Source organism: Chionomys nivalis, chromosome 5 (assembly GCF_950005125.1).
Source record: "Chionomys nivalis chromosome 5, mChiNiv1.1, whole genome shotgun sequence".
Taxonomy (NCBI): Eukaryota; Metazoa; Chordata; class Mammalia; order Rodentia; family Cricetidae; genus Chionomys; species Chionomys nivalis.
This window is the reverse complement of record NC_080090.1, coordinates 109,602,294-109,612,748: the sequence shown is the minus strand read 5'-3', so window position 1 is coordinate 109,612,748 and position 10,455 is coordinate 109,602,294. Positions and strand designations below refer to the sequence as shown.

The window sequence follows — 10,455 nt, the reverse complement described above, 5'->3', positions numbered from 1 at the left end:
CTTGATTTATGTGGTTAAAAGATCCGTTCTAAGATAATATCTTTCATTGGCATTAAAATTCATGTAGGGGAAATTCCTGAAGGCAATATGACTAGAATGCAGTTAAGATTTTAATTCACCCTATCCACATGTGATTCACGTAATTTTTCTTTTTCTTTTTTCTTTTTTTTTTTGTTTTTGCTTTTTTTGGTTTTTTTTCTTTATAAATAATACCATACAAAATTTCCACCCCTCCCATTTTCCTTCCACTCCCCTACTCCCCCACTCCCACTTCCCCCTCCCCCTCCAGTCCTAAGAGAGGGCAGGATACCCTGCCCTGTGGGAAGTTCAAGGTCCTCCTCCCCCCTCCATCCAGGCCTAGGAAGGTATGCATCCAAATAGACTAGGATCCCAAAAAGCCAGTACATGCAGTAGAACCAAATCCCAGTGCCATTATCATTGGTTTCTCAGTCAGCCCCCATTGTCAGCCACATTTAGAAAGTGCAGTTTGATCACATGCTTGTTCAGTTCCAGTCCAGCTGGCCTTGGTGAGCTGCCCTTAGATCAGTCACACTGTCTCAGTGGGTGGATGAACCCCTCGCGGTCCTGACTTCCTTGCTCATCTTCTTCCTCTTTCTGCTCTTCAACTGGACCTTAGGAGCTCAGTCCATTGCTCTGATGAGGATCTCTGTCTCTATCTCCATCCATAGCCAGAGGAAGATTCTATGGTGATATTCGAGATAATCATCAGTGTGATAGTGGGGCAAGGCCAGTTCAGGCACCCTCTGCACTGCTGCCCAAGGACCTAGCTTGGGGCATCCCCATGGACACCTGGGATCCCCTCTAAAGCCAAGTCTCTTGCCAACCCTAAAATGGCTCCTTTAATGTAGATATCTTCTTCCCTTCTCCTATATCCGCCTTTCCTCCATCTCCACCCTCCCACTCCCCCAGGCTCTTCCCAATCTTTTCCTTCTCCCATCTCTCTCCCTCTTTCCCCTTCCCCCACTCCCACCTCCACCCCTACCCTCACCCCCATGCTCCCAACTTTTGCCCAGTGATCTTGTTTGCGTCCCATTTCCAGGAGGATCTATATATGTTTTTCTTTGGGTTCACCTTGTTGTTTGGCTTCTCTAGGCTTGTGAACTATAGGCTCAATGTCCTTTGTTTATGGCTAGAGTCCGCTAATGAGTGAGTACATACCATATTCATATTTTTGGGTCTGGGTTATCTCAGTCAGGATAGTGTTTTCTATTTCCATGTATTTGCATGCAAAATTCAAGATGTCATTTTTTTACCGCTGAATAGTACTCTAATGTGTATATATTCCACACTTTCTTTATCCATTCTTCCATTGAGGGGCATCTAGGTTGTTTCCAGGTTCTGGCTATTACAAATAATGTTGCTATGAACATAGTTGAACAAATGTTTTTGTAGTATGATTGGGCATCTCTTGGGTATATTCCCCAGAGTGGTATTGCTGGATCCTGAGTCAGGTTGACTCCCAATTTTTCTGAAAAACTGCCACACTGCTTTCCAAAGTGGGTTGCAAAAGTTTGCATTCCCACCAGCAATGGATGAGTGCTCCCATTACTCCACATCCTCTCCAGCATAGGCTATCAATGGTGTTTTATATTTTAACCATTCTGATAGGTGCAAGATGGTGTCTCAAAGTTGTTTTGATTTGCATTTCCCTAATAGCTAAGAAAATTGAACATGTCCTTAAGTATCTTTTGGCCATTTGAAATTCTTCTGTTGAGAATTCTCTGTTCAGTTCAGTATCCCATTTTTTATTTGGGTTATTTAGAATTTCAATGTCTAGTTTCTTGAGTTCTTTATATATTTTGGAGATCAGGCCTTTGTCTAATGTGGGGTGCTATATACTCACTCATTAGTGGATTCTAGCCATAAACAAAGGACATTGAGCCTATAGTTCACAATCCTACAGAAGTAATAATGTGAACCCAAAGAAAAACATATATAGATCCTCCTGGAAATTGGAAGCAGACAAGATTGCCAGGCAAAAGTTGGGAGCATGGAGTTGAGGGTGGGGTGGGAGGAAGGGGAGAGAGGGAGAGAGAAGGGATAAGGGGAGGGTTGGGGAGAGCTTGGGGGAGTGGGATGGTTGAGATGGAGGAAGAGCGGATATGGGAACAGGGAAGGAGATATCGTAATTGAGGGAGCCATTTTAGGGTTGGCAAGAGGCTTGGCTCTGGAGGGGTTCCCAGGAGTCCACAGGGATGACCCCAGCTAGGACCCTGGGCAGTGGAGGAGCGGGTGCCTGAATTGGCCTTGCCCTGTAGTCAGACTGATGACTATCTTGAATATCACCATAGAACCTTCATCCTGCGATGGATGGAGATAGAGACAGAGACACACATCGGAGCGCTGGACTGAGCTCCCAAGGTCCAGTTGAAGAGCAGAAGGAGGGAGAAGATGAGCAAGGAAGTCAGGACCACAAAAGGTTGGTCCACCCACTGAGACAGTGTGCTTGATCTAATGGGAGCTCTCCAAAGCCAGCTGGACTGGGACTGAATGAGCATGGGATCAAACTGGACCCTCTGAATGTGGCTGACAATTGGGGCAGACTGAGAAGCCAATGATAATGGCACTGGGTTTTGTCTCTACTGCATGTACTGGCTTTTTGGGATTCTATTCTATTTGGATGCATACCTTCCTAAGCCTGGATGGAGGAGGGAGGAGGACCTTGGATTTCCCACAGGGCAGGGTATCCTGACCTCTCTTACGACTGGAGGGGAAGGGGGGAAGGGTGAGTGGGAGAGTGGGAGGGAAGTGGGAAAAGGGGAGGAAATGAAATTTTGATTGGTATTATTTATAAAGTAATAAAAATGAAAATTAAAATAAATAAATAAAATTTCTGTTTTGTGATTTACAGGGGGATTTCACCCACACGAACTTTGGTGCAGCTTCAGGAAACAGTTTAGATTCCTGCAGTTGGCTGAAAGGATTTCTGTCTTAATCCTTGAGTCACTGGAGCCACAGGTGGGCATGGAATGTCAGTGCCCAATCATGGGCAAGGCTAACAGTGGCAGCCATTGGGTGTGCTCTATGAGTAACCATGAGTAGGCTTGTGGCTGTGTAAGCCACACCTAACTAGTCCATCAGCCAATGACATCACAGGCAAGGGAAGGAAATTTGACTAGACTGTTGCTGTGGCCCTCCATGGAGGATACTACAGAAAGAAGGGGGGGGGCACTATATCAAATATTCTTTTTCCATTTTTACTAATGAATGAATTCTCACTAAGATGCAAGACATTTAATTGAAACTAGAGAAATGAGAGGTACTTGTCCTAGGAGACCCCCTTCCAGGCAAGCACAGACTGGCTTTCATGGGTGCAGCCTCCAGCCTACAAGTGGAAGTCATTAGTGTGGATGCGGGAGACCTAACTTCATTCTCTCCTCATAACCAACATTCTGCAGAAATCATCAAACCTGATTTTACCCACTGGTGGGTTGCATCCAATGCACTAATCATTCAACACATCACAAGCATATAACCTAGGCTACAACGTGAAACAATGTTTGAAACAGGTTTCAAGAGGGGTGCTGCTTTTTAAGGTATTTTGATGAGCAGCGAGCTTGTTTCTCCAGACGACTCTCACAGAAGGTAGTAAGATGCACAGGAAAGGCATTTGGTCTCCAGAGACCTCAAGCACTACTCCGGAACATATCCTTACACCAATTAGCAACTGATTTCAGCCTGCATCTTCAAAATTCCAAACTCATAGAATTATTACAAGGTTTTGATAAACACCTAAAATTGTGTGTAAACACCACGCATGCAGTCGAGCGTCAACATTGTTGTTACCTGGGAGCCTCCCTATCCTGGCTGCATGCCAGCATCTTTTCAGAGAAGTTAGCAAATACACTGCCCAAGCTCTTACTTCCCTCAGAACCTTAGCTGGGATGACATCCAGGCTTCAGTAGTTTTGAAAATGCTTCTGGGCAATTCTAAATAGCTGCCAGGGTTGAAAAGAGCCGGATAGAAGAGGTCTCAAACTGAGACCTGAAAATGGTTTCAATGTAGTCTCCCAGGATGACTGAGATGAGGATTCAGGGCAGGGCCCCACCCAATTGATTCACAATTTCTGGGAGGAATCCAAAAATCTCCATGAATAACTTCCTGAGATAATTAAAATTTATTCTAAAATTCAAAAGTAGGGAGGGAGGGAGGGAGAAATGGTTGGAAATCAAAAGACAGGTTTCCGAAGGCCATGTCCGGGAAGGCCCATCTTTATTAACACCTCTTTGCCATGTGCCCAGCTCAGGAGGACCAGTCACCATGCTTCCCACCAGTGCTACTTGGTTAAATAGTTACATGCACAATTCATGACCAAAAACCAGGATGTAGATGCTCATAAACCAACTTGCCTTTCCCATTTCAACAGACACAAAACAAGATGATGGAAACCCAGCACCCCATTCAATCAGGAAGAAATGTAAGTTAATAATGTCTCTCATCCCCCACCCCCTTTAAACTTCTTCCATAGCTTTGAGGAAGGAAAGGTCAAAGTTTGAAAGAAAGATTCTCATAATATAAAAAAGTGAAAAAAATTTACTTCAAAGAGCACTGTCCAGAGGGCAGCAGGGGCTTTCAGAGTCCAGAGGGTGGGGCTGAGTGTAACTGGGAGGCAAGAGCAGGTGGTGCGGATAAAGGAGAATCCTGACACATAAATGGCCCCTTCTGATTTTCAAGGAACAACACACAGGCTTCTTCATATAAGACACTGTGCAGGACTGAGGGGAACTCTGTATGACAATGAGCCAAGACCCTCAGTGAGGTTGTCAACCCAACTCAGTGAGATTGTCAGCCCAACTCACCTTGGAAAGTTTCTCAAAGGTATTACATTTCCAAAAATTTTATTTCAACAATGCCATCACTGTTCTCTTTTACTCAGGCTAAGAACCCAGGGTTTGATGGCGTAAGTCATAAACAATCCCACATCAGTTTGGAATTATGATTAATAGGGTGGTATTTATTTAAAGGGGATCACCGTCCCAGACAACAGCTCTCTGCGCAATTAGGAAGAAGTCTAGTTGCCGGAACCGGAGCAGGAAGTAAAGAGAGTGAGGAGGGAAGTAGCCGCCACATTTTCGAGACCAGCCTGGTCTACAAGAGCTAGTTCCAGGACAGGCTCCAAAGCCACAGAGAAACCCTGCCTCTGTCTCCCAAGTGCTGGGATTAAAGGCGTGCGCCACCACCGCCCAGCTAGCTCAGTCGGTAGAGCATGAGACTCTTAATCTCAGGGTCGTGGGTTCGAGCCCCACGTTGGGCGCCAAAATGTGGCGGTGTAAATGAATGCAGAAAGATTATAAAAATATATACAGCTTTAATAAGGAAATAGACTTACAGGACCACAGGTTCCCGCGGAGAACAGGAAAGGCAGAGCAAAAAAGGGGCTGCTGGGATCACGCGGCAGATTTATCAGTAAACATTAGCCCAAGGCGAGCACGCCCCCAATGGGTGGGGCTATATCCCTACAGTTAGTCTTGATGCATCTGTAAGCTAGCTACAGTTCTTGATAAAGAAGAGCTGATTTGGCTTCATGTTGAGGTCTTTGATCCATTTGGACTTGAATTTTGTGCTTGGTGATAGATATGGTTCTGTTTTCATTCTTCTACATGTTGATATACAGTTACGCCAGCACCATTTGTTAAATATGCTTTCTTTTTTCCATTTGATTTTTTTTTTTGCTTCTTTGTCAAAAATCAGGTGTTCGGAGGTGTGTGGATTAATACCTGGGTCTTTGATTTGGGATCAAAGACCTCAACATAAAGCCAGCCACACTAAACCTTATAGAAGAGAAAGTGGGAAGTACACTTGAATACATTGGCACAGGAGACCACTTCCTAAATATAACCTCGGTAGCACAGAAACTGAGAGAAATAATTAGTAAATGGGACCTCCAGAAACTGAAAAGCTTCTGTAAAGCAAAGGATATGGTCAACAAGACAAAAAGACAGCCTACAGAATGGGAAAAGATCGTCACCAACCCCACATCAGACAGAGGTCTGATCTCTAGAATATATAAAGAACTCAAGAAATTGGTCACCCAGTGGAACTGATTTATTGGGAGCCCACCAAGGCCAGCTGGTCTGGGACTGAATAAGCATGGGTCGATTCCGGACTCTCTGAGCATGGCGGTCAATGAAGGCTGATGAGAAGCCAAGGACAATGGCACTAAGTTTCGATCCTAATACATGAACTGGCTTTGTGGGAGCTTAGCCTGTTTGGACGCTCACCTTTCTGGATGTAGATAGAAGGACCTTGGTCTTCCCGCAGGGCAGGGAATTTGGACTGCTCTTCAGTATCGAGAGGGAGGGGGAATGGAGTGGGGGGAGGAGAAGAGGAGTGGGGATAGGGGGAGGGAAGTGGGGGAAGGGGGCAATATTTGGGAGGAGGGGAGGGAAATGGGAAATGGGGAGCAGGTGGAAATTTTAATTAAAAAAGAATAAAAATAAAAAAAAAAGAAATTGGTCACCAATAGAGCAAATAGACTGAGGCTACCCACCCAGAGGGGTGAGTGTGTGCCTTCCAGGCAGGAAGGTCCCTGGAACGGAGTGCAGGGCACCTCCAGCTCCTGCTGCAGGGGATTCTTTGTTCCACAAGACCCTGCCCCCCCCCCAAGTCCGCCCTTTTGTCTACAGGGTCCTTGGAATTCCAGGAGTCTCTGTTCCTATGCTGAGGAGATCCATCCAGATGGGTGAGTGTGTGCCATCCCAGGGCAGAGGGTCCAGGAAGGGAGCAAAGGACCCCCCAGCTCCTGCTGCAGGGGCTTCTTTGTTCCACATGACCCAGCCTCGGCCGAGCCTGCCCTATTGTTTGCGAAGTCCTTGGCCCAGGAACAATTCCTGCTCCTGCACTGAGGAGATCCACCCAGAGAGTCAGTCACAGTAAAGATTGGACCAAGACACCAAGATTCTCCTGGCTGCATTTGAAGGAACAAATGGGCAGGTTCCAATGTAAGAATTCCTCCAACAACCTGAAAGGCAACATGACAACACCAGAATCCAGGGATCACTCAACAAGAAGACTTGAATACCCTATTCCAGAAGAAGTAGAAGAAATCAACTTTAAATGTAACATTATGAAAATAATAGAGGACCTTAAATAGGAGGTGAAAAACTGCTTTAAAGAAATGGAAAAGACAAACAAAAAGGTAGAAGAAATGATTAAATCTCTCAAAGATACCCAAGAAAACCAAGAAAAAACAATCAAACAGGTAATAGAAATAGGTCAAGACTTGAAAAATGAAATGGAGGTAATGAAGAAAACACAAACCGAGGGAAGGCTGAATATGGAAAATAAACAGGAACTACAGGGATAAGTATAACCAAAAGAATACAAGAGATAGAAAAAAGAATCTCAGATTCTGAAGATACTATAGAGGAAATAAACTCATTGATTAAAGAAAATAACAAATTCAACAAATTCTTAAAACAAAACATCCAGGAAATCTGGGACATCAAGAAAAGACCAAACCTAAGAATAATAGGATTAGAAGAAGGAGAAGAATTACAGCTCAAAGGTCCAGAAAATATATTCAACAAAATTAAAGAAGAAAACTTTCCCAACCTAAATAAGGAAATTCCTATGAAGGTACAAGAAGCACACAGAACACCAAATAGACTGGCTCAAAAAAAAAATCCCCTTGCCATATAATAATCAAAACATAAAACATACAGAATAAACAAAGAATATTAAGAGCTGCAAAGGAAGAGGTCAAGTAACATATAAAGGGAAACCTATCAGAATTACACCTGACCAATGGAAACCATGAAAGCCAGAAGGTCTTGGATAGATGTTCTGCAGACACTAAGAGACCATGGATGCTAGCCCAGACTACTATACTCAGCAAACCTTGCATCCACCATTGATGAAGAAAACAAGATATTCCAGGACAAAAACAAATTTAAACAATACGTAGCCACAAACCCAGTCTTACAGAAAATACTAGAAGGAAAACCACAAACCAAGGAAGCCAACAATACCCATAATAACACAGGCATCTGACAACCCTCCACCAGCACAACTCAAAGAAACACACAAACACTACCACCAAAAAAAAAAATAATAATAATAACCAGAGTTAACAACCACTGCTCATTAATATCACTTAATATCAATGGACTCAATTCCCCTATAAAAAGGCACAGATTAAGAGAATGGATATGAAAACAGGATCCAACATTCTGCTGTTTACAAAAAACACACTTCAATCTCAAAGACAGACACTACCTCAGAGTAAAGGGTTGGGAAAAGGTTTTCCAATCAAATGGACTAAATAAACAAGCAGGTGTGGCTAAACTAATATCTAACAAAATTGATTTCAAACTAAAATCAATCAGAAGAGATGGAGAAGGACACTTTATACTCATAACAGGAGCAACTCATCAGGAGGAATTCTCAATCCTAAATATCTACATCTCTAATATTAAAGTACCCACATATGTAAAAGAAACATTACTAGAACTCAAAGCATACATCAAACCCCACACTCTAATATTAGGAGATTTCAACACCCCTCTCTTACCAATGGACAGGTCAACCAGACAGAAATATAACAGAGAAATAGGAGAACAGATGTAATGAACCAAATGGACTTAATAGACATCTATAGAACATTCCACCCAAACAGAAAAGAATATACCTTCTCTGCAGCTCATGGAACCTTCTCGAAAATTGACCACATACTCAGTAACAAAGCAAACTTCCACAGTTACAAAAAAATATTAGTAACCACCTGTGTCTTATCAGATCACCATGGATTAAAGTTAAAATTCAACAACAATGCTACCCCCAGAAAGCCTACAAACGCATGGAAACTGAACAGTCAACTAGTGAACCATACCTGGATTAAGGAAGATATAAAGAAAGAAATTAAAGTCTTCCTTGAATTCAATGAAAATAAAGACACAACATACTCAAACCTATGGGACACTATGAAAGCAGTCCTAAGAAGAAAGTTCATAGCACTAAGTGCCCACTTAAAGAAAATGGAGAAATCACACATTGGAAACTTAACAGCCCACCTGAAAGCTCTAGAAAGAAAAGAAGCAGACTCACCCAGGGGGAGTAGAAGACTGGAAATAAACAAACGGAGGGCTGAAATAAAAAAAAATAGAAACACAGAAAAAATCCAAAGAATCAATGAAACAAAAAGCTGGTTTTTGGAGAAAATCAACAAGATTGACAAACCCCTATCCAAACTAATCAAATGGCAGAGAGAGAACATGCAAATTAAGAAGATCAGAAATGAAAAGGAGGACATAACCACAGACACAGAGGAAATTCGGAGAATCATTATATCTTACTACAAAAGCCTGTATGCCACAAAACTGGAAAATGTGAAAGAAATGAACATTTTTAGATAAGTACCATATACCAAAATTAAATCAAGACCAGGTGAGCAATTTAAATTGACCTGTAAGTCAAGAGGAATTAAAAACTGTAATCAAAAACCTCCCTACCAAAAAAAGCCCAGGACCAGATGGTTTCAATGCAGAATTCTACCAGAACTTCCAAGAAGAGCTAATACCTATACTGCTTAATGTGTTTCACAAAATGGAAACAGAAGAGTCATTGCCAGACTCCTTTTGTGAAGCTACAGTAACTCTGATACCAAAACCACACAAAAACTCAACCAAGAAAGAGAATTACAGACCAATCTCACTCATGAACATCGATGCAAAAATTTTCAATAAAACACTGCCAAACCAAATCCAAGAACACATCAAAAAATTATCCATTATGATCAAGTACGCTTCATCCCAGAGATGCAGGGCTGGTTCAACATATGAAAATCTATCAATGTAATCCATCATATAAATAAACTGAGAGAAAAAACCATATGATCATTTAATTAGATGCTGAAAGGGCATTTGACAAAATTCAAAATTTTATGCTAAAGGTCTTAGAGAGATTAGGGATACAAGGTGGATACCTAAATAAAATAAAAGCAATATACAGCAAGCCAACAGCTAACATCAAATTAAATGGAGAGAAACTTAAAGCCATTCCACTAAAATCAGGAACAAGACAAGGCTGTCCACTCTCTCCATACCTCTTCAATATAGTGCTTGAAGTTCTAGCAATAGCAATAAGACAACATAAGGAGATCAAGGGGATTTGAATTGGAAAGGAAGAAGTCAAACTTTTGTTATTTGCAGATGATATGATAGTATACATAAGCGACCCAAAAAACTCTACCAAAGAACTCCTACAGCTGATAAACACTTTTAGTAATGTGGTAAGATATAAGATCAACTCCAAAAAATCAGTAGCCCACCTATACACAAAGAACAAAGAAACAGAGAGGGAAATCAGAGAAACATCACCTTTCACGATAGCCACAAATAGCATAAAGTATCTTGGGTTAACTCTAACCAAGGAAGTGAAAGATCTATTTGACAAGAACTTTAAGTCTTTGAAGAAAGATATTAAAGAGAATACTAG

The 10,455-nt window shown here is 42.1% G+C and overlaps 1 non-coding gene across 1 annotated transcript; it reads left to right on the top strand.

Moving 5' to 3' along the window:
- The first annotated feature begins 5,202 nt into the window (after positions 1-5,202).
- Trnak-cuu (transfer RNA lysine (anticodon CUU)) lies at positions 5,203-5,275 on the top strand. The gene has a single exon. It is a non-coding gene; the product is annotated as a tRNA-Lys (tRNA).
- Positions 5,276-10,455: the final 5,180 nt, after the last annotated feature.